The sequence below is a fragment of the Pleurodeles waltl genome, chromosome 2_2 (assembly GCF_031143425.1).
Source record: "Pleurodeles waltl isolate 20211129_DDA chromosome 2_2, aPleWal1.hap1.20221129, whole genome shotgun sequence".
Lineage (NCBI taxonomy): Eukaryota > Metazoa > Chordata > Amphibia > Caudata > Salamandridae > Pleurodeles > Pleurodeles waltl.
Genome location: NC_090439.1, coordinates 1061101198 through 1061124897, shown reverse-complemented (window position 1 = coordinate 1061124897; position 23700 = coordinate 1061101198). Strand labels below are relative to the sequence as shown.

At 44.6% G+C, this 23700-nt stretch overlaps 1 long non-coding RNA gene across 2 annotated transcripts in view; it reads right to left on the bottom strand.

Annotated features, from left to right (window-relative positions):
• Positions 1-2673: 2673 nt before the first annotated feature.
• Positions 2674-23700, bottom strand: part of LOC138274591 (uncharacterized) — a 118993-nt gene continuing 97966 nt past the window's right edge. For both annotated transcript variants that reach the window (XR_011200388.1, XR_011200387.1), the window contains 2 exons: positions 5473-5547; positions 2674-4816 (listed from right to left, as the gene is read on the bottom strand). This is a non-coding gene — a long non-coding RNA (uncharacterized lncRNA). The remainder of the gene's footprint in view (positions 4817-5472; positions 5548-23700) is intronic.

Genomic DNA, 23700 nt, shown 5'->3' with positions numbered 1-23700 from the left:
ACTTATTCAAAAGTGGTAGCATCTCAATGATAAGGCAGTTCACTTACTTCTTATCTTCATTGGTAACCGGCAAAATGACAGCAAACCTCGCTTCCGCTGTCGTCAGGGCATAATGAAAAACCCAAAGGCTAGAGGTGACCGATTTTTAAACTCTGTTACCAATTAGCCATAATACACCTATGAAAGTGTCATGCCCGTTTAACTGGCTTAACGTTATCATGGGGTTTCCATGATGTTAGCGGCCATCTTAAAGTGGAGTATTTTGCATGAATATCTTCAACACTTATTCATGACCCAATTTCAATAACGCTTAGCACAATAAGAGCGGAGTCTGATAGTAAGTTAAAAGAGACCAATAACAAATACACTGAATGATGATGGTCCTCTCAAAATCTACATAAAAAAGTTACCAAACTGTGAAATCCCACACATGATACCCATCCGGCAACAGAGGCAGCTCAAGTGATTATAACTGCCCAATATTCATGTACATCATGGCAGCCATCTTGGATTGAGATGTTTTTTACTTAACGTACAGAGAGTTCACATACAATAATGTCAATTTTTCTAAAGATCCCCAACCTATCATTTGCCTGCCATATAATTTTACCAGGTAACGCACCCATTTTAGTATCACAAACGGCTAGATGAAAATTACCCCTCCTGGTATCCAAACCAAATAATAATGGCAATTTGACTTCAAAATACTACATAGGAAACGTATAAACACGAAGTGAATGATGACATCCATCCTCAAAAAAAACCATTCCACTCATAAAAATCAAATACCCGCAACCACCAACACCAGTGTTAATTGTCCTCCCCTGTTGGACATAAACAATGCAATCAGTTCCCAATTATCGACTAGTTCCACTGTCTCCCTTATATTTCCATCAAGTGTCCATCAATCTAACACCGTCACCACTATAGTTAAAATACCAGAAAAGTCAACAGATATATTCGACTTAATTATCTTTTGTCATAAATAGTTTATGCACTACATCTCTTCAACAACACCCTGAGCATACACTCAAACCAGTTAACTGTTTTTTTAAATGTTTTTAAACACTAGTTCCACATATTTAACAGTATTGATGTTCATCATCCTACAATGATTAACCAATAGAGAATGACCCAAAAGAGAGGAAATCATAGGAAACAATGTAACTCGTCATCAGAATTTGCCCCATCTTAACAGAGCACAAGCGGCAAATCCACGCAGCCTCTGTGCGCCGTAAAGTTAATTTCCTATTACCTCCCCTTTGGTCAGGTATTGCATGATCAATGCTGTGAAACCAGATTTCATTATTATCTGGATGTTGTTCCCTAAAATGTAATGCTAGTGGATATTTTGTGTCTTTATTTTTTATAGCACGAACATGTTCCTGTATCCGGGATTTTAACAATCTTATCGTGCTCCCCACATAAATCTTATTGCATGAGCAGCCTACAACATACACCACAAATTTGGTCCTACAATTAATAAAAAATCTAATATCATATTCTCTGCAGGTATTTTAGCAAAGGTTTTTTATCTTGTCCAATCCTAGACTGCAAATATTACATTCTTTGCAAGTTAAGAATCCCTTCATTGTTGTAGATAACCACATAGTTTTTTTTTGTCGTGGTAACATAACTGGGACATAGCATATCACTAAGAGTCCTACCCATTGGTAGGTGACTTTAGGTTTATCAGAAATATATCTCTTGATCCCAGGCACCTCAGTAAGCAAGTGCCAATGCCATTTCAGAATTTTTTAAACATCGTCACTCAAGGCCGAAAACTGTGTCATGAAAGATACTTGTGCCGGTTTGCATCTATTTCTCCCAGCCCTCACTTGGAGTGTCTCCCCTCTGGTCATAAGAGCAATACGTTTTTCTGAGTTCATTAAAACTTTTTCATTAGATCCCTGAATTCTGAACCTTTGTTTAGCACGATCCATATGGGAAACAAATGTATCCTTAGTGCCACAATTGTGTCTTGCCCGTACCATCTCACCAAAGGGAATTTTGTTAATGACCGACTTTGGATGGGCACTAGTTGCATGCAGAATACTATTGCATGCTGTTACCTTCCTCAACATAGTGCTCTGTACTTTGTTATCCTCAATTAAAACTGAATATCTAGGAAATCTCTTCTTTCCTTACTAATTTGTATGCCCAATTTAACACTGTAAGGATTATCATTGAGGAAAGTGTGACATGCCAATAGTAGTTCCACTGTTCCCTTCCACAGCATAATGATGTCATCTATATACCTTCCCCAATAGACAATTGAATCTGTTCATGAGGCAGCATATCTGCCCCAGGTATGTTCCCTCTCATACCAACCCATGAAAAGGCAGGCATAGGAGGAAGCAAATCTCGAACCCATTGCAGTACCCTGTATTTGATGGTACCACTGGCCATTATGAAGAAAATAGTTTTTAGAAAGTATAATATTAATCATTTCAATAATCATCCCATTATGTTCCAGATGGTCAGCAGTTCTAGTACCTAAGAAGGATTCAATTGCTCTAATACCAACGTGTTTGTGTATACAGGTATATAGGCTAGTCACATCCATAGTAACAAACATCAGATCTTCCGACCAGGTAAAATCATCAAATTTATTTAAGATGTCATTACTGTCCTGTATAAAGGCAGCCAAATTTCTAACAACATTTTGTAAAAATATGTCTACATATTCTGACAGCCTCTCCATTGGGGATGAAATGCCAGATATGAGAGGCCTTCCTGGGGGAAAAAAAACCCTCCTTATGTATTTTGGGAGGATATATACATGGATAATGTGGGTCCTTCACCAAGAAGTAATTGTACTCCTCATTGGTTAAGAGACCCATTTCACGCCAACACACCAACCGCATATTGATGTATTCACTTAATGGATTCATAGGATTGGCGGGGATGTGCTCATAGCAATTGAAATCCTTAAATTGTCTCTCAATCTCTTTAAGATAATCACACTTGTTCATAATGACTACATTCCCCCCTTGTCAGCTTCCCTGATAACTATAAATGAATCTGATTTCAAGGTATGTAAAGCTGTCCTCTCAGCCATAGTAAGATTGTTACGCTTATATGCAAAATGAGCTGATTTGTCTATCCTTTTATGAAAGTCACTGGTAACCCTGGTACGAAAGGACTCAATATTAGGATGTGCCCAAGATGGTATAAACTTGGAATTAGGTTTTAGACCACTATTCACATACATATTCTCTTCAATACCTAAATCAGATCTTAAAGCATTAATGTCCACTAACCCATTATCGGACAATGACATCACCAACTGAAGATCATGTAAATCGGATACAGATTGCGTTGGTACCAATACATCCTCCATAGATTGAGCCGGTGGTATATATAAGGAATTAAAATGATCCTTTAATTTGAGCAGACGTTTAAATCTAAACAGGTCAACAAACAGATCAACCGGATTGTTTATTTATGTGGGACAAACGTCCAAGCCTTTGCTTAACAGATCACATTCAACTTTATTAATAGACCGACTGGACAAATTAACAATAATCAATTCTTCATCCTGCACTGAATGATCGAAAATATCATGTGCAATTAGTATCTTTGTACCACCAGGTCCTTCTTCAGCTAATTTTCTTGGACCAAGTCTGCACCCCCTGTCCTTCTGATGCCTTGTTTTTGTATCCATCGCTTCCCACCTCTTCTGATCTTTGTCCTCTTTGCATTAATTTTGTCCCCAAACAGATTCTCTCCATCTCTACTGAAAAAGATGATGAACCCTGTGGTGTACAGGTCATTGGAGCCCCACTGTTAGAAGAGACACTCTCTGCTGATGTCACAGAACTCATACTAGCAGAGTCCGACTCCATTGTGTCCTCACGTGTCTTTCTATTTAATGTAGATGTTCTAACATTATCATGTGTATGCGCAAAAGTATAGACTCTCCCCTCCTTGTAGTCCATATCATCTCGTTTGATTTTCCATCGTTTTTTGTCACGTAGATAGACCTGATGTTCCTCCATAACTTTGTCCAATATTTCATAATTCTTTTTAATCGCATCTTTAGGAGTCATGGTCTCAACTTCCTTTTCCATTTTCTCTATTTCTGCTTGCAGCTTTCCAACTTTTTGATAGGAATGTTTAATCAATATACGCATCATCGTAAATGAGGCACCTTGTAAGTTTTCCTCCCAATCTTTCAGAGATTCTTCATCAAGATCTTCAAACGTTGGAAAAATTTGAATTCTCAATTCCCTCTGAATTGTTTTGTTATCTAAATATTTTTGTAAAGTAATACCATCCCACCATCTAGCCATCTCTTGTTTTTTTTTAATCTTTCCAATTTCAGAAATTTTATTTTTAAACCCTCTTGGCTATGTCCCCTCAGGGTGGTCAAATCCTTTATAACTTGATTTGAGAATAATTCCCTTGCCATGTCTTCACGTTTATCCTTAAAATGCGACATGGTCTCAAGACTTATGTAACAGATGAAATCTCATGGTAAGGTACTAAGCTAGTAATATCCTAACAAATGGCAGCGGGCTATTAATTAATGCACCTAACCCCTACTTTTCCTTTATATCAATTATGAAAGTAAAAACTGTGTGCACTCATACCGCACCTGCTTCAAAGGTTCATTCCTAGAGAAGGAAAACATTGAGAACATGCAAATGATGATGCTCCACAGGACACTAAATTCAAGAGTCCAATTTTTTTTAGAAATTGAGTTCATAGAAATCTTCTTTTCATTTTCTTTTTATTCTTTTTGAACACAGCGAATATTCATAGCATAACACAGCCAATGCGTTTCGTTCTTTAAAAAAGGACTTCTTCGGGGCTGTAATACAACAAACATCCATGTCTTAAAATATATACACACACATTATTAATATATATATAAATATATCTTTACAAGCAATAACCAATGAAAACCAGACATCAAAAAACATCAAGAAAGGAAAAAAGAGAAAAGCAAGGGAAAAAAAAAACAAACAACAAATTACAAACAATAAAAAAGAAAAAGAAAATTAGAGAAAGAAAATTAAATAGGTTTAAAATGACCATCAGTATACAAAAAGCATTGCACCAGCAGTATTCAATACAAAACATCATACAAACACCAATGCAACTACATATCAAATTCATTTTGACATTATTTACACATTATTTTTTATTTTTTTATAGTCAGTTTGCAACCATCTTGATGGGATTATTCTTTAAGGACAGTTCCAACCATCATTGATCATAATATATAATACATGGTAACAAATTGCCAGCTATCTTCAATAACTAGTAAATAAAATATCAAATATCTCAAATATTCACGCCAGTTACCAATATCAGGAACCAAATTAATTAACCTGCATCATTTCTTAAATGGACTAACACATTATTCCCTACCACATTCTCACATAATAACCATCATATGATATGGTATCTCCTATAACAAGAGATTCAAACTCCTCCTAACTGAGTATGAATTCTTACACATACCTATAATTTCAGTTCATCATGCCCAACCACCGTAATCCATCCAGTAACAATGTCAAACACCTCCACTACCAACACCTATTGTAAAACAAAAAAACAGAATCAAGCTGTATTATATTGCAACCAGATTAATGATATCAGCAACAATCATCACATAGGGAGACTACCAATAATAATGACCATGTTATCCTGAAATAAAATTCATTCCAAAGTGAGCGATAAATCAAAATGCTCCCAATCTCCCAGAAAATGGTAGGGTCTCAATAATAAGGCAGTCCACTTACTTCTTATCTTCATTGGTAACCGGCAAAATGACAGTGAACCTTGCTCCCGCCGTCATCAGGGCATAATGAAAAATCCAAAGGCTAGAGGTGACCGATTTTTAAACTGTATTTTTCCTACCTGGTGTGGTTATTCTTGTGTGGTGTTTTCACTGTTTTACTGTTTTAAGTGTTGAACAAATACTTTATGCATTGATCTTAGGTAAAGCCTGACTGCTCTGTGCCAGGTAACCCAACGGTGAGCACAGATTAATTTATGGGGTGTATCTGACATGCCCTGATTAGGATTGTGGTTCCTGCTTGGACAGGGTAAATACCCCTGCCAACCAGAAACTCAATTTCTAACAAATGGGATGTCAGCAAATTTTTCGATTGCCCACATGCGGGGACACACAGATTAGACTGGAGTTTAGTCTCATAATACAAAAATTTGAATGTATGGTCGCACAGGCAAAATACTTTTTCCAGATAACTTCAGCCCTGAAAATTCATTGAAGGTGATCTTAAAAACGAACTTCGCTACCAGGAACAACCCATGGCACAATCACTTGAACATACCTGTAAAAAACTACAACTAACCATAGAAAACTGGGTGCAAAAATCAAACCCTTATTCTGCCATCAAAGCCGTCATAAAAAAGCAACTGAATCCAGCTGTCAAGAGAAACTAATATTAAGGTCCTATTGGAGAAGGGCTTAAATGCTCCATTAATAACATCTAATACAACCCAGACCAGAGAATTATACCTGCATCAAGCATTGGGCAAACGCTGTCTAATACTAATACATTGAGCTAGGCTGGTACCACTCCCAAAAAAGAGTTAAACGTTGGCTAGAAATCTTTTCCAGCATGGTACGATGCAGATTGCGTGACTACAAAAAGGTTCACTGGCAATTTGCGACTCGCAAAACTCGGGGTCGTACACCTGGCCCTTAGTTACTGTAGGAAATTCATTTTTTAGTTTGCTAAAAATTGTGCACAATTTCACAGCCTTTGGCTGTACATTTAAGGCTTTAGCTGCCTGCGGCCAAGTCCATGCTGGGCATGGCCAAAGGCTCTGTGTGCTGTTGGCGTCCTACAGTCAAAGGCTGTGTGCAAGGGTGGGAGGGTTGACTATCCACAAGGAGTTGTGGAGGCCCTAGTAGCAGGCCAGGCTCTGTGGGCAACCCAACGCTGTTCACAGATGAAGGCCTGCTTGGCATTGTGGATGGCTGCACACAGGAGGTCAGGTTCATTATAGAGCCATGCTGCAACCAACCACATACTGCGCATGGTTTTTAGGAGTTGGCTTTCCATATTATGCAAAGTGACATTATACTTAGGCATAGCAATATTATCTTATTTGCATTAAAAAACCTTACAATTTCACAGAAAAATCCAAAGATTGAAAAGACGCTATAGTTAGTTGAAAATGTCAGTTAAATCATACCGTTTTAAATAAGCAAAATCACTGAAATTTACCAGTTATGGTTATTGCAAGTATTTATAGCTCGTGCCCTAAAGTAACTATAAATCATGCACTTTTAATTACCTCATATACATCGCTCATGAAATACTCTTTTCATACACTACGTCATTAATGATAGTGCTGTGTATTGCTGCAGTGTGTGTTACGGTGCATCTTCACTCTCAACATGACCTCCCTAATGATGTGGGAGATCATGTGGGAGCTGGGACATGGCAGGCTTAAGCGCTGTTGGTGCCCAGTGCAACATTCTTTTTTGGACAAAAAGAAAAAAGGGAGCACACTGCCTCACACTCAAGCAAAAAGTTAGCCCCAATGCATCATGGTAAATGCAGTCACTTCGTTTTGTGCTGAAAAAGTAATCAAAAGTCTTTCACCTAAGTAGGTGCAGCAAGTGCTGTGTATCTCTGGACACGTGTTTCTAGGTTTAGCCCGTCATCAGCAGAGAGCAGCCAAGTCTGTGGGGTTGCTTTTTTGGTGCCCCCTCCATGACCTCCTACTCAAATACCCTCTACAACCGGGCAAAAGTGCTCCTCATCCCTCCGCAGCCCCTCTCTCACACACATTTCACTTGTTTTTAGGCTTTGGTAATGGCTGGCTTTACTGATCCAATCAGCTATCCACATAAAATACAGATCTGTTCTTTGCAGTAGGTATATTAACTCTCTGCACTACTTCGTGGCGAGTCAAAACTGCCACTAGACAAAACTCTGATCTCTCTCTTTAGCAGGAACATTACTCACAAGAGTTATCTTGACATTTCTTATTGCTACCTGAAAGCTGGATGCACAAGGAGCTCTGCAGCAGATGCTTTTATATCATAAGTTATTGCTAGCCACAGCGGCCCCCCTGAGGTCAGTGCCCTCCCTCCAGATTAGCAACCAGTCCGGGCGCACCAGTCACACTGTCCTAAAGCCGGCCCTGGTTGTGGAAAGTGGTAAGTAGCCCCCATCCTGCATTCCGAAACAGGAGAAGTTGTCAGCAGATGAATGAATAGGCCCAGGTAGTTAAATGACACTATTTGACTTAAATGTGGTAATTGACAGTGCATTTATATTATTCACAGGTCAGTAAATACCTGAATTTACATGCATTCATGAAAATGTTTGATCATGTTTTAAGTTCAGTTGTAATACTGATAACTGAATGAGTGGAAATAATTACATATTTTCATAATATTATATTATGGGACCTTTATTGGCAGATCTGCGGCTGGAAAGCTATATTTTGTCAACATACTAGCAAACATTAGCTTCTATGATTAGCGTTTTCAAGAATCTATTACTGCATCACCAAAGTCGAACCACTCAAAATGTTTGTACATGGTTTCAAAATTATCAGGTGCACTTAATCCAATGACAGCATTAACCTTCTGCGGTGATAAATATTCTGTATGGAAAGAGCATGCACAGGAATTTTGATAAATGTCAGGCCTGCAGTACTTTATTTATGGCAGATCTGCCCTGCAATGAATGAACTTTCCTGCAAACCATGGCAAGTGTGACAGGACAGATTCAAGATAGACACATTTTTCATCTTTTAATATCTTAAGATACTTCTATTTACTGGAAGGAAGCCCAATACATTTATTTATGTAAAATAATCAGCTTCTATTTTGGTAGGGGACAAAGACAAGAGTGAAAGGTTGGAGCTATGTGCGTATATTACATGCACGCTCATTGACTATGATATAATGTGGTCAGAGATGAATCTTCTACCTTCCAATCATCCTTTGTGTTCACCAGGGTTTCCACCGGTAAGGACCGGTGAGTAACTCCCATACCAAAGTAACTACTCAGTAGAGCATTGTGGAGCTCATGCACGAATAGCCATAGTAAAGGATGTACGCCTGCTGCACTGGCTGGAGGGCGAGATCCTGGGGGGCCCTCAGCACAGTACAGTGTGCACGGGCGACAGGCCCCTGACTGGGACCGGAGGGGGGGGGGGGGGGTAGTGGGAGGACCCCCCCAGCTACTTTGCAGGGAGACGCCCTCGAGTTTTGTTTTGCCACTGGTCTGCTAACATTTTGTATTATCCATTTTACTGTTATCCATTGTGGTCATTGTGCTGCTTTTATGTTTGGTTTTGTCAGAAGCGCTCCAGTGTAATCGATCAGCTATTGATCGGCATCAGTCTGTAGTGTTTATGCCCCTAGGCACTGTTTTTCATAATATTAGGCTTCATTACTAATTTTAATGTCGGTTTTGATGTCTCTGCCATATACTAGGGACAAATTAACATATTCAGTCTTTGCCAAAACATAAATCAGTTGTTGGACGTTTTCATCTTTATGAGAACCTGGGAAATGCGGTTTTCTGCACCTTTACTCACACCGCAATCTTGAAGCTACACTCTGATTCCTGATGCACATTTAGCTGGGGAGCCCTTGTGGTTTGGGAAGCCAACTTCCTGCTGCTGGCAGCGGCAAATTTCCCTGGACAGTAAGGGGCACCAGCACTTGCACGTTTGGCAGTATAGCAAAGATCAAGGGAAATGTCTGACACACAGGCACAGATGTATGAGCATCTACGCAGGAACCATGGCCAAGCTCCAGAAAAGACTGCAACGCATACAGAACGCCTTCGCACGCCTCATCCTGGACATCCCCCACCACAGCCACATCACGGCCCACCTAAGAGACCTGCACTGGCTCCCCATCAACAAGAGAATCACGTTCAAGCTCCTCACCCACGCTCACAAAGCACTGCACAATGCCGGACCAGAATACCTCAACAGAAGACTCACCTTCTACACCCCGACCTACCAGCTTCGCTCCGCTGACCTTGCCCTCGCCACCGTTCCAGGCATCCACAGAATGACCGCCTGTGGCAGATCGTTCTCCAACCTCACCGTCAAGACGTGGAACACTCTTCTTAACCACCTGCGACAGACACAGGACCTGCTAACCTTCAGGAGACACCTCAAGACCTGGCTGTTCGAGCAGTAGCAGCACCCCCCCCCACTCAGCGCCTTGAGACCCTCACGAGTGAGTAGTGTGCTTTACAAATGCTATGATTGATTGATTGATTGATTGATTGAGCGTTTAGACAAAGACATAAGCGCACAGGTATAGGCATTCCCCAAATGCAGACAATACAGCAGGGTCTGTACCAGAGACAGCTCTCACCATACATCAAACAATGAACTTGTTGCACACCAAAGTCGTAGATGTAGGGTAACACCTGCCCATACCCAGGCGTTAAATAATGGTGCTAAGCAAGCCATTATTTAAGACCCCCATGCCCCCTTCCTGTTTTTTAGCCCGGGGGGATAAATATGGCACTAAGGCCATATCGTCCTTTTCTGGACGGGAACGCCCACCTTGAATCTCATTAACGCAAGGTAGGTTTTCACGTCCAGAAAACAATGTTAACTCCATAACTTTGACTCTAGACGTGTCTAGCGCCAAAGTATAAATATGGAGTTATGCTTGTGCTGAATTAGCGTAAAAATGCCAATAATTCAGCACAGACCAGGTATAAATATGCCCCTAAATGCGCCATTTTTAAGGCAATAGGTAATTCCTGTCCTTTATCCAGCCCTGGAGGACAATGTGGTGGCTAGCGCCAACACAGACATCCTTACACCATGGTGCAAGTGTGCCTGTGTAGCAAGCAGGATTGTTTTTGTACAGGAAGGAACATCTTCCTGCACAAAAACAATCCTGCGAGACAGGATGCAGCACACATAGGAAGAGGGAGACACAAGTAACGGGATTTATGAAGAGACGATGTCAACAACTTGAAAGAAAGTGGCGTTTATCTTTAACTGCATCAGACAAATCGAAATACAGAAAGTTTACATATATATCATAAGGAAATTAGAAGAGCAAAAACCTCTTTCAATGCCAATAAAATTGAGATGGGGAAGTGCTCATCGAAGGCCATTTTTAAAATTGTCAAATCTGTGACCTTTACTGAAGCATCCAAGCCACGAATCAATCCCACCCAAACTACATGTACTGGACCGGCATAGTATTTCAATGATACATTTTCGGTAATTAAAAAACTTTTGCCAATTCATACAATTTCTGAGGCTAAACTTCCTTTGTGGAGGGAGACTCGAGATGGCCCCAAGTTCAAAGACTCTGGGGGTCATTACGACCCTGGCGGACGGCGGAGAAGCGGTGGTAAGACCGCCAACAGGCTGGCGGTCACATTTTTGCAATTATGACCATGGCGATTACCGCCATGGTCATCCGCCTCTTCTCTGTTCCGCCCGCTGGGCTGGAGACCTGGGTCTCCAGCCCGGCGGTCGTCACTATACCGCCGGCGGTATTTGGATCCGGCCGACCGCCATGGATTTCATGCGGTTTGGAACCGCCATGAAATCCATACGGTAAGCACTATCAGTGCCAGGGAATTCCTTCCCTGGCACTGATAGGGGTCTCCCCCACCCCCACCCGATTCCCTCCCCTACACCCCCCAACACCCCTGCCACCCCCAAAGGTGGCAGGACCCCCCTCCCCACCCTTACCCCCAATATCACATCACTCATTCACACCCGACACGCACGCAGGCACCACCAACACACATACACGCACACACACCGCATACATGCCAACAGCCACACACACAGTCAGACACGCATATACACATTCAAACATACACGCACACATCCATACAGACATACCTACAGACATAAACGCACTTATTCCCAAACACACAACACCCCCGCAAGCATACATGCACTCACACACCCCCTCTACATACACACACGCACACCCCCATGCACACACACAACACACAACATCCCCCCACCCCCCTCCCCTAACGGACGATCAACTTACCTGGTCCGTTGATCCTCCGGGAGGGGACGGGATCCATGGGGGCTGCTCCGCCGACACCACACCGTCAACAGAACACCGCCACGCTGAATCACAGGACGTGATTCGGTGGACGGTGTTCTGTTGACGTGGCGGTGGTGGTGGAGCAACCTCCACTTCCCCGCCGACCGCCAGTATGGCTGTTGGAAGCTCTCCATCCGAAAAAGGACGGGGGGCTGCCAACAGTCATAATACGCAGAGCGGAAAACCACCTGCACTGGCGGTCTTCAGCACAGCGGTCCCTCTGCGGTCTTGACAAAAGACCGCCGAGGTCAAAATGACCCCCTCTGCTCTTATATCCAACTCTGAAATGTTTGCTTTTAAAATAACTGCAGCCTGGTTCACCAAATGGTCCGTGGCCTCTCTCTGTTCTGGAACTAGGGGCCAAATTTACAAGAAACTGGCACAGTACATATTTAAATGAATACTGCACACCCCTGCGTTTCCCCCTACTTCGGCGCTAAATTAAGCAGCCTGCACCAATGCAGGCATCCTTGCACCATAGTGCAAGGGTGTCTGCGTTGAGGGGTGTGATTGTTGACGTGTAAGAATGTGTCTCTTCCTGCACATAAACAATCATCCATAGCATTTTGCTTCTTCTATGTGTGCTGCAGAATGCAGCACACATAGAAAAAGCAAAAAACAAGGAGGAATAAATGTATTCCTCCTTGTTGTGCCATGTTAATGGCACCTCTGAGGTGGTGTTAGTTTTTGGCGCTACCTCAGATTGACGAATTCTTGAAAATCTGGGGCAGCATCAAAAGCAATGTGTGTTGCGGTGGAACGCCCACTGCAGCACCAATTGCATGCCCCTCTAACACAGAAAACTGTGTTGGAGTGGCCCATATTTACAAATAGGTGCAAAGCCACAAAAAGTTGCATTACACCTCCTTGTAAATATGGGGAAGTGGTTAGCGCCACCGGAGCATCGCAAAAAGAGACGTTCCAGTGGCGCTAGGGCCTTCTAAATCTGGCCCCAGATGCCCCTACTCTAGCTCCTATGCTTAGCGCTATACTAAATGAGCCCACCTCTTCTGGCGTTTTGCAGGAAGCCTGGAAATTGGCAGCTGTTATAACCATTTTGAAGAAGGCCAATGCAGGTCCTACTATTGTCACGAACGTCAGGCCATTTTCTCTGTTACCTGCTCCAGCAAACATGCTAGAATCCCACATAAACTTGTATTAACAACATTTCTGGAACAACATACTTTTAAGACAGTTCTTAATTTAGCTTTTGTGCAGCTTACTCCACTAAATCTCTAATTTTAACGATTTCTGAGAATCTGAAATTTATATTAGACAGGAAGGGCACTGCTGCACTAATTCTGAAGGAGATTGGTGTCAAGGGACCTTCCCTTGCATGGTTCACCAGTTTTCTGACGAACAAATCCTATTCCGTCCGGCTTCCTCCACACACATTCAAAAATATTCAGCTTGATTGTGTTATACCTCAGGGCTCTGCCTCGAGTCCCACCTTATTCAATATTTATATGGCTCCATTAGCCAAAATTATTCAGGATTATGGCTTTGAGGTACTGTCCTATGGGGATGATGCTCAACTAATTGTGTCCCTATCAGATGAGTTGGGCTCCATCAAACACAATTTCAGATAATGTCTTACATCCGTAGCCTCACGGATGAATCAAAATTCTTTGAAACTTAATTTGGAATAAAACTGAGTTACAAATTTTAGGCCTAAACCCTCAGATTTGGAATAGCGATTGGTGGCCTTGTAAACTAGGTCCTCCTTCTTTTCCAGTTCAACCAGTATACAATCTAGCAGTGAAATCTAAGTCTCACCTTTCATTCATGCCACAAATTCAAAATGTCTTTTCTACGTGCTTTGTGTAAGAGTCTCCTATTTTTACCTTTTTTGGCTAGGAAGATGGTAATTCACTTGTTAATCATCTTCAGACTTGACGATTTGAATACTCTTTACTTTGGGCTGCCACACACTTTTGTTGGTAGTCTTCACCTTATTCAAAATGCAGCGCCTGGGCTTCTACTTTACACTCTGATGCACTGCTCAATATTGTTTAGTTTAAAAGATCCTAATATGCTGCCCATTGCAAAAAGAATCCAATTTAAATTTCATCCTATATTCATATAGCAGTTTTCAGGCCACACCAGTGTTTAGAATACATTCTCCTGCTATATCCCTGCAAGAAATTTAAAATCATCTACTCTACTACCTTTGTCTTATAACTCCAGAGGTTTCTCATATGTTGTTTGGTGGCTCTTCTGTTGTGGTACTAGGAACCAATATGTGGAATAACATATCTTTATCACTAAGGGTATCGTTAAGTCATCCTTTTTTTTATTAATCTTCTGAAAACGTCACTATTCACTCATGAGGGTTTGGTCTTTTTACTGGATCACTGCAATGGAGCTAGGGTTTTATAGCCTTGAAGCTCTTTTCTGAGCAAGTGTTGTGCTCCATAAATTCACTTTCCATTTCATTTTGGTGCTTACCACTTCCAAATCTATGTCATGGTAAATACCATACTGTTTTCCCTGTTAATTTCCAGCATGTTCGACCTGCTGAAATTTAACAGGATTCTGTTCTGAAATTTATAGCGCCTAATCTACCATGAGGATATCCTGGCATTTGGCAGGTGCGCCGGGTTGGTCACAAGAGCCTTACTCAAAGATTCAGGTCTTTAGCTTCTTGCGGAATTCAATTAACAATAAGGAGGCTCTACTGTGGTGTGGGAGGCCGTTCCCTGCTATTGGGGTGATGCATGAGAAGCCATGTCCTAGAGAGGTATTTAACACAACTGGTAATTACTGAATACAGTAAACACCACACAATTTGGAACTCTAATCATTAGCATGGGTATGAAAATACCGAGTCACTCATGATCAGGTCCTACGTGTTGTATTGTATTCTCAACTGTCTTTGACTTCCCAAATAAATTCTGTTTCTTTTATCATGCCCCTAACATATGAAGATCCTGCAAAAAAGCCTTCCCCTTCTATGTACGAAACATAAACAGTACGGTCTTTAATAGGATCATTCTTTTAATTAGGAAATTCCTAAATATCCCCTACATAAACTCAAATTATACAAAACACTGGAACTCATCTGATCCTTTGGCTCCTACTCAGATCCAATGCCAGCCTTTTACTTCACAATTTGGGCTGGCTTCCTTTTCTGCATGTTATATAATTTAAGACTTGCTGCTGTTACTGAAAATATGGAAAATGGAGAAGGCCAACTTTTGCTAATGCATGAATTAATAGGAAAATGTGCAGAATCGTACACACATGGTTAGAGAAGAGTACAGGCCTAAAATGCTCATGATGCCCAAATAGAGAGCCAAGGATAAAGAGGATGCTGGGGGTGCAAGGTCAGGGGTGAGCAGAAACATTTATTCATAATGCAGCTGCAAGTAGAAGGCCACAACACGAAAGCCTGAGCCATAACCTGATAACGCGCTCACAGGGAGGGCGTACATTCTGATCCACGTTCACAAGAGAAAGTGTACATCATGGTGGTTTTGGAAATGGAACATGATAAGCATCGATGCTTGAAGGCCAGCAGCTGTGCAAGGGAGGATAGACAGAAATGTTTCCAAGCATGGATCTAGCTGAGGAAGGACATACTGATAGGCTTCAGGACGTGAAGATCAAAAGCACAGTGATTATTAGCAAATGTATCTGTTACAGATGTGTAACCTTTGCTTTCCTGTAAACGCGTAATTAGATGCTTTCCCAAGGAGAAATATTGCTTTGTGCTAAAATAATGTACCAAGTAAATGTTTAAATTAATATGCATGACAAATGATAAGGAGCATACAAGGTATCCGAGACTATAAAAGATGTTGTTTGTGATAACGAACTTGAGTGCGGTATCAGTCACTGAGCTGCCCTCCCGGCTGTAATTCATAAAAGCCCATATTATACTGCCAAACAGAGTTGTGTCGTTTCTTCATTTCACCACTCTCCAACATCTGGAATATGTAGCCAGGAGCCGTCTTCTCTTTCCAGGACTGCGCTTGAAGGAGGCACCCCCTACACTGCTTGAATAGAATGCTGCGCGCAAATCAGGTGAGCATACACCTGCCTATTCAAACAGGCAGACGGGATCCAGATGTTGCTGTCCTAAAGGGTGATGTCAAAGCCCAGCTCACCTGAGTTCTTGTTCAGTTCTGATGGAGGTTGAAGACAATCCGACCCCACCCTGAAACTGCTTGTTCCAGCACACTAGTTTTTAAAACAGTGCACTAAGAACAGAAGCTCAAGGGAAGGGGGGAAGTGGATAAAATAAAAAAGAGAGACAACACCGTTCTTGCGTTTCCACTGTTGAAGTGCTGCACAAATCTGCGGCCCTTTCTGACTTCTGTAGGAACTGGTGCCTAATGAAACATAAACAAAGAACAGATAAGTGCAACCTATTCCTAAATGGGTTCCTGACTATCCCTTTATTTATTAGAAATTCTCTTCTAAAAGTACCTCTTGGATCCTGGTCTCTAGTTTCCAGGTTTGGAAAGTGTTACTGCTCTGGGATGTGTTTTCTATTACTGTAAAGCTTTTAAAACATTAAACAAATACCATTATCAGAATTACCAATATCAAACATTCATCATAATATAACTAAAGCCTAAATTCCCAATAGCAGACTCACTTTTCCCATATTTCCAGAATCTTTTATAAAACAAATACTGTACTTTTACATCAAAATACAGCATGTAATTTGTGCAAGTCCTTGATTTACTGTTTGCCTTGCTGTTAATGGTTTCCACTGTTCGATTCTTAAAAGTTCCATGAGAAAAAACAATGTTTGCTTCACAAAGTTCTGCAAAATATTCTTGTAACAAAGAGTTAGAATCACAATGTTCGTGGAAGGTATTTCGTTTCAAATTGTCTATACAGGAATCTAGAAATTGTTGTCAAAGTTCATTCAGGTAATAAAAGGTTTTGCACTTACTTGTTGCTGGCAAGAGATACTGATCAGTCTAACCTTGTCTTCTTTCTCTTTTGCAGGTTACTCATAGGAGAGAGGCTGAAGCAAGGAGGAACCGGAAACCGGAAGAAGGAAGAGCCAGAAGCTGCGCCCATTGAAGTCAATGAAAGTCTGTAAAGAGCAGGAGTGCCAGCGCCGAGGGATCTGTTCTCAGGTAAGCGGGAGGTAGACGAGCACAAGCACTGGGTGAGTGTTAGAAATGGGGTTTTTGGTTGGCAGTCAGGTTACCCTCTGTCCAAGCAAAAGCCCTCACTCTAGTCAGGGTAAGTCACACACTATCCAAGATTATCCTGTGCCCACCCTCTGGTAGCTTGGCACGAGCAGTCAGGCTTAACTTAGAAGGCAATGTGTAAAGCATTTGTGCAATAAATCATACAACACCATAGTATAACACCACAAAAATACACCACAGTGTTTAGAAAAATATAGAATATTTATCTGGGTAATTGTAGGTCAAAACGATCAAAGTTGCAATACGAATTTGTAAAGATATCACTGAAAAGTGATATTAAGTGTCTTTAAGTCTTTAAAAAGCAATAAAGTGTCTTTCAAGCACAGAGTACCTGGTTTCTGGTGGGAAATCTCCTCAGAGGGCCACAGGAGAAGAGATGCGTGGAAAAAGGGGTGTGTGCGTCGATTTCCTCTCAGCACACACAGACTTGCGTTGTTCTTTTCCACGCGGGGAAGTCGGGCGTCGTTTTCCGGCGCGCAGACAGTCTCTTTTTGTGGATCGCGGGGATTACCAGATGTCCCGGGTCTGTGCGTGGATTCTCCTGCTTAGTTTCCGGCTGCGCGTCGTTCTGCGGGGCTGCGCGTCGAAGTTTCGATCTCACGGTAGGCGTCGCGTCGATTTCTCCTTGGAAGTCGGGCGGCGTTGTCCTTGCGAGGCCGTGCGTCGAAATTTTGGTCTCACGGCAGGCGTCGCGTCGATTTCTCCTTGGAAGTCAGGCGGCGTGGTCCTTGCGAGGCCGTGCGTCAAAGTTTCGCATTCACGGTAGGCGTCGCGTCGATTTCTCCTGGAAAGTCGGGCGGCTTTGTCCTTGCGAGGTTGTGCGTCGAAGTCTCGATCGTCCCGAGGGCGTCGCGTCGATCAGCGTCGGTGTGCGGCGTTTTTCTCGCCGCGAAACAAGCTGTGCGTCAAAATTTTCGGCGCACGGAGCGTCCAAGTGAAAGGAAGAAGTCTTTTTGGTCCTGAGACTTCAAGGAACAGGAGGCAAGCTCTATCCAAGCCCTTGGAGAGCACTTTCACAGCCAGACAAGAGTTCAGCAAGGCAGCAGGGCAACAGCAAGACAGCAGTCCTTTGTAGAAAGCAGACAGGTGAGTCCTTTGAGCAGCCAGGCAGTTCTTCTTGGCAGGATGTAGTTTCTGGTTCAGGTTTCTTCTCCAGCAAGTGTCTGATGAGGTAGGGCAGAGGCCCTGTTTTATACTAAGTTGTGCCTTTGAAGTGGGGGTGACTTCAAAGAGTGTCTAAGAAATGCACCAAGCCCCCTTTCAGTTCAATCCTGTCTGCCAGAGTCCCAGTAGGGGGTGTGGCAGTCCTTTGTGTGAGGGCAGGCCCTCCACCCTCCCAGCCCAGGAAGACCCATTCAAAATGCAGATGTATGCAAGTGAGGCTGAGTACCCTGTGTTTGGGGTGAGTCTGAGTGAATGCACAAGGAGCTGTCAACTAAACCTAGCCAGACGTGGATTGAAGGGCACAACAAGTTTTTAGTGCAAAGAAATGCTCACTTTCTAAAAGTGGCATTTCTAGAATAGTAATATTAAATCCGACTTCACCAGTCAGCAGGATTTTATATTACCATTCTGGCCATACTAAATATGACCTTCCTGCTCCTTTCAGATCAGTAGCTGCCACTTCAACAGTGTATGAGGGCAGCCCCAATGTTAGCCTATGAAGGGAGCAGGCCTCACAGTAGTGTAAAAACGAATTTAGGAGTTTTACACTACCAGGACATATAACTACACAGGTACATGTCCTGCCTTTTCCCTACACAGCACCCTGCTCTAGGGGTTACCTAGGGCACACATTAGGGATGACTTATATGTAGAAAAAGGGGAGTTCTAGGCTTGGCAAGTACTTTTAAATGCCAAGTCGAAGTGGCAGTGAAACTGCACACACAGGCCTTGCAATGGCAGGCCTGAGACAAGGTTAAGGGGCTACTGAGGTGGGTGGCACAACCAGTGCTGCAGGCCCACTAGTAGCATTTAATCTACATGCCCTAGGCACATGTAGTGCACTCTACTAGGGACTTACAGGTAAATTAAATAGTCAATCATGGATAAACCAATCAATAGTACAATTTACACAGAGAGCATATGCACTTTAGCACTGGTTAGCAGTGGTAAAGTGCTCAGAGGTCAAAAGCCAACAACAACAGGTCAGAAAAAATAGGAGGAAGGAGGCAAAAAGTTTGGGGATGTCCCTGTCAAAAAGCCAGGTCCAACATGACCCCCTACCAGCCTAAAGCCAGGGGAGAACAATCACTATCCTGATGTACTTCCCTGTTTGAGGCGACAGAACAAGGACCCAGGCCCACAACAGCAGGGGCATGCTCCAGTTCTTCGCCTTCCTGACTCCAATTGGATCCCTCTGTCCATACTCTCAGGGCCCACTAAGCCCATCCATGGGGAACCTTTCTGCTTTCCTGCGGATCCCATCTGTGCAGCACCTAACCTTACATTGCTCACAGATGTATCCCAGGAGCAGGATAGTACCACCAGGACCGACACCGTGGTGTTGCCCATTCTATCCCCGGGGTGTGACACTTGTCCCCTCCCCAGGGATAACTCTGTCCACCCGGACAGCAAGCCACTGTGGTTACTGACAGTTGTCAGGGATGAGAGCCAGGCCCCAGGCCTCTCAAAGCTCTCCCACCACTGTGGCTGTGGAGAGTGGGGGGCGGTAGCCCCAGGTGCTGGGCACCTTTTAACCACTCTCCCTTCCACCAGGTCAGGGATGACAGCCTGAACCTGGTCCTCCCCTCTCGGGCTCTGTACCCTCCCTCCTGGAGCGGTACCCCCATAGTCCACCATGGTCAGGGTGCTTATAGAAGTCGCCCTGTACCATTCCTCCACCAGTGCAGGGCTGTTAACCTGCAACTGGCCCTCCAACCTGGGGTCTGTACCTTCAGGTTGGACTAGGGCCCGGGGTGAGGCTTCCCTCCCCCTGCCCTCCCTTCTGGGGTCCAGCACCCTCCAACTAGGAGTGGCCTCCTCAGAAGATAATAGGGTAGGGGCACTGTTATCAGTAGCCCCTCTCTCCAGGTCCGGGGGGACACCCTGAACCTGGTCTTCCAGCCCAGGGTCTGTACCCTCAGACTGGATCACTGCCTGGCAAACCAGGACTTTCTGGGAGGCACACCTACCCCCCACCAGGTCAGAGTTTAACCTCTGCACCTGACCATTCAACTCAGAGTCGCCACCCTGAAGTTGAACAATTGCCTGGCACGCCAGGACTTCCTGGAGGGCACACTGACCCTCCACCAGGTCAGAGTTTAACCTCTGCACCTGGCCATTCAACTCAGAGTCACCACCCTGAAGTTGAACAATTGCCTGGCACACCAGGACTTCCTGGAGGGCACACTGACCCTCCACCAGGTCAGAGTTTAACCTCTGAACTGGGCCATTCAACTCAGAGTCACCACCCTGAAGTTGAACAATTGCCTGGCGCACCAGGACTTTCTGGGAGGCACACCTACCTCCCACCAGGTCAGAGTTTAACCTCTGAGCCTGGTTCCCCAACCCAGGGTCACCACCCTGAGGTGGGCAATTGCCTGGCACGCCAGGACTTTCTGGGGGGCACACCTACCCCCCCACCAGGTCAGGGTTTAACCTCTGAACCTGGTCATCCAACCCAGAGTCACCACCCTGAGGTTGGACAATTGCCTGGCACAGCAGGGCTTCTTGGGAGGCACACCTACCTCCCACCAGGTCAGAGTTTAACCTCTGAACCTGGTTATCCAACCCAGAGTCAGCACTCTGAGGTTGAACAATTGCCTGGCACGCCAGGACTTTCTGGAGGGCACACTGACCCTCCACCAGGTCAGAGTTTAACCTCTGAACTGGGCCATTCAACTCAGAGTCACCACCCTGAAGTTGAACAATCGCCTGGCACGCCAGGACTTCCTGGAGGGCACACTGACCCTCCACCAGGTCAGAGTTTAACCTCTGAACCTGGTTCTCCAACCTAGGGTCACCATCCTGAGGTTGGACAACTGCCTGGTACACCAGGGCTTTCTGGGGGGCACACCTACCCCCCACCAGGTCAGAGGTTAACCTCTGAACCTGGATATCCGACCCAGAGTCACCACCCTGAGGTTGAACCATTGTCTGGCAGGCCAGGACTTTCAGGGAGGCACACCTACCTCCCACCAGGTCAGAGTTTAACCTCTGAGCCTGGTTCTCCAACCCAGGGTCACCACCCTGAGGTTGAACCATTGCCTGGTATACCAGGACTTTCTGGGGGGCACACCTACCCCCCACCAGGTCAGAGTTTGACCTCTGAACCTGGTTAGCCAACCCGGAGTCACCACCCTGAGGTTGGGCAATTGCCTGGCACCCCAGGGCTTTCTGGGAGGCACACCTACCTCCCACCAGGTCAGAGTTTAACCTCTGAACCTGGCCATCCAACCCAGAGTCGACACCCTGAGGTTGGACAACTGCCTGGCACGCCAGGACTTTCTGGGGGGCACACCTACCCCCCACCAGGTCAGAGTTTAACCTCTGAACCTGACCATCCAACCCAGAGTCAACACCCTGAGGTTGGACAATTGCCTGGCACAGCAGGACTTCTTGGGAGGCACACCTACCTCCCACCCGGTCAGAGTTTGACCTCTTCACCTGGTAAGCCAACCCAGAGTCACCACCCTGAGGTTGAACCATTGCCTGGCATTCCAGGACTTTCTGGGGGGCACATCTACCCCCCACCAGGTCAAAGTTTAACCTCTGAACCCGGTTATCCAACCCAGAGTCACCACCCTGAGGTTGAATCTTTGCCTGGCATGCCAGGACTTCCTGGGGGGCACTCTCACCCCCCACAAGGGACACGCCGTCCCCAAGGGCCACACAAGAGTCTGGTTGGCGCAGGTCTCCCGACCACTGCCCATCCGGCAGAGTCTGGGTTTCCCCCAAACCAGAAACGGTCTCACCTGGGTCATTCCTGGGGGGCTCTGCTCTCAGAGCTGACCCCTGACTTTCAAGATCCTCCACTGGGGTCTGCCACCCCCTCTCAACCCTATGTCTGGACTTCTGCACCCCCTCACTAGGAGTGGTACTGCCAGACACCAGAACTGTTGGGATGCTGTCTACAGTCATCCCCCCAAGTCCTTCTGACACTGTGGGGCTTCCCTCAAAAGGTGGCCCTACGGTACAGGTTAGGCTCTGAGACCTACCTGGGACACTACAATCCTCTCCCACCTCACTTGGTCGGGAACCACCTAGACCACTCCCTTCCGGAGCACCCCCAAATGCCTCTTCAGACTCTCTGGTACTCACCCAAAAGTCTGCCTCCACTGTAAGTTCCCTGGGGTCAGAGAACTCACACTCCACCTGGTGTTGGCGTAGCTCTGGAAAATAAGGACCAGACATATGCTCTCCAGCAATTACATCACTCTGCCCTTCACATGTATTAACCACAGTACCCTTCACCCAACCACCCAGTAACTCAGCCTTGGAAAAGCACTCTATGTCACCCTCTTGAGACTGGTGAGACAGTATCTGCCTGTCCCTGACACTCAACCCATACTCTTCTGGGATGTCTCTACACTCTATATCCAGGACGTCCACCAGGGGGGAACCCTTTTCTCTGTCACTCTCTGCTAGAGTCAGTAAAGTGTCCCTCCCCCCAGTAGGAATATGACTCCCTGTGCCAGTTCCCCAATCCTTCTCAGGGACCCTGTGCATAACGGGAACTACCTCATACTCTTGAACCACCTGGGGTGTGTCAACTCCCTTCTTCAAGTTGGGCACCACATCTCTGGGCTTGTGCCCTTCTTCAGCAGTACTGGATGCAAGATTTTTGCTGCCACCATCTGAACTGGACTCAGCCCTTCCGGCCTCCAGTTTCAGCTCTTTACAGCTCAGCTCCTGAGCTGCAATCTTTTCTTCTTCCCAGGCTAAGAGACTTGTTGCCTCAGCCCTTTCAAGAAACTCATCTAGCTCTTCCATCCACCGTGCTTGAGCTATGAGCCATTCATCTCTCACTGGGTCTCTTTCCTCGTCTGAGTAGTCTTCCTCCTCATGTGAGCAGTCTTCCTCCTCATGTGAGTAGTCCTCCTCCTCATCTGAGGGGTACTTAGTCCTTTGGTTTCTTGCTGCCTCTCTCTCTGCCCATCTTTCTTCCCCCCAGACTATGTAGGCATGTAGCAACTCCGCCTTAGTAGATCTCCTTGCTACAGGAAGGCCCCATTTTCTGCAAAGCGTCCTTAGGTCAGCCTTAGTGAGGTGGTCAGTATGAACAAAGAATGAGTAGGTAAGCAATCCCATTCTGATAGGATCTTACCAGCAGAAACCAAAATCCAAAGTCCAAATTATCAATAGTATATCCAGGAGGACATCAGAGAACCAAAAGCAAAAAAGATGAAAAATCAAGTTGACCTTCCACTGTGGGTAGGTAGTGAAATACTTAGCTACTGTATGTCACTGCACAAACACAAGTCCTATCCTCACCGCTGATCACCAATGTTAGAAATGGGG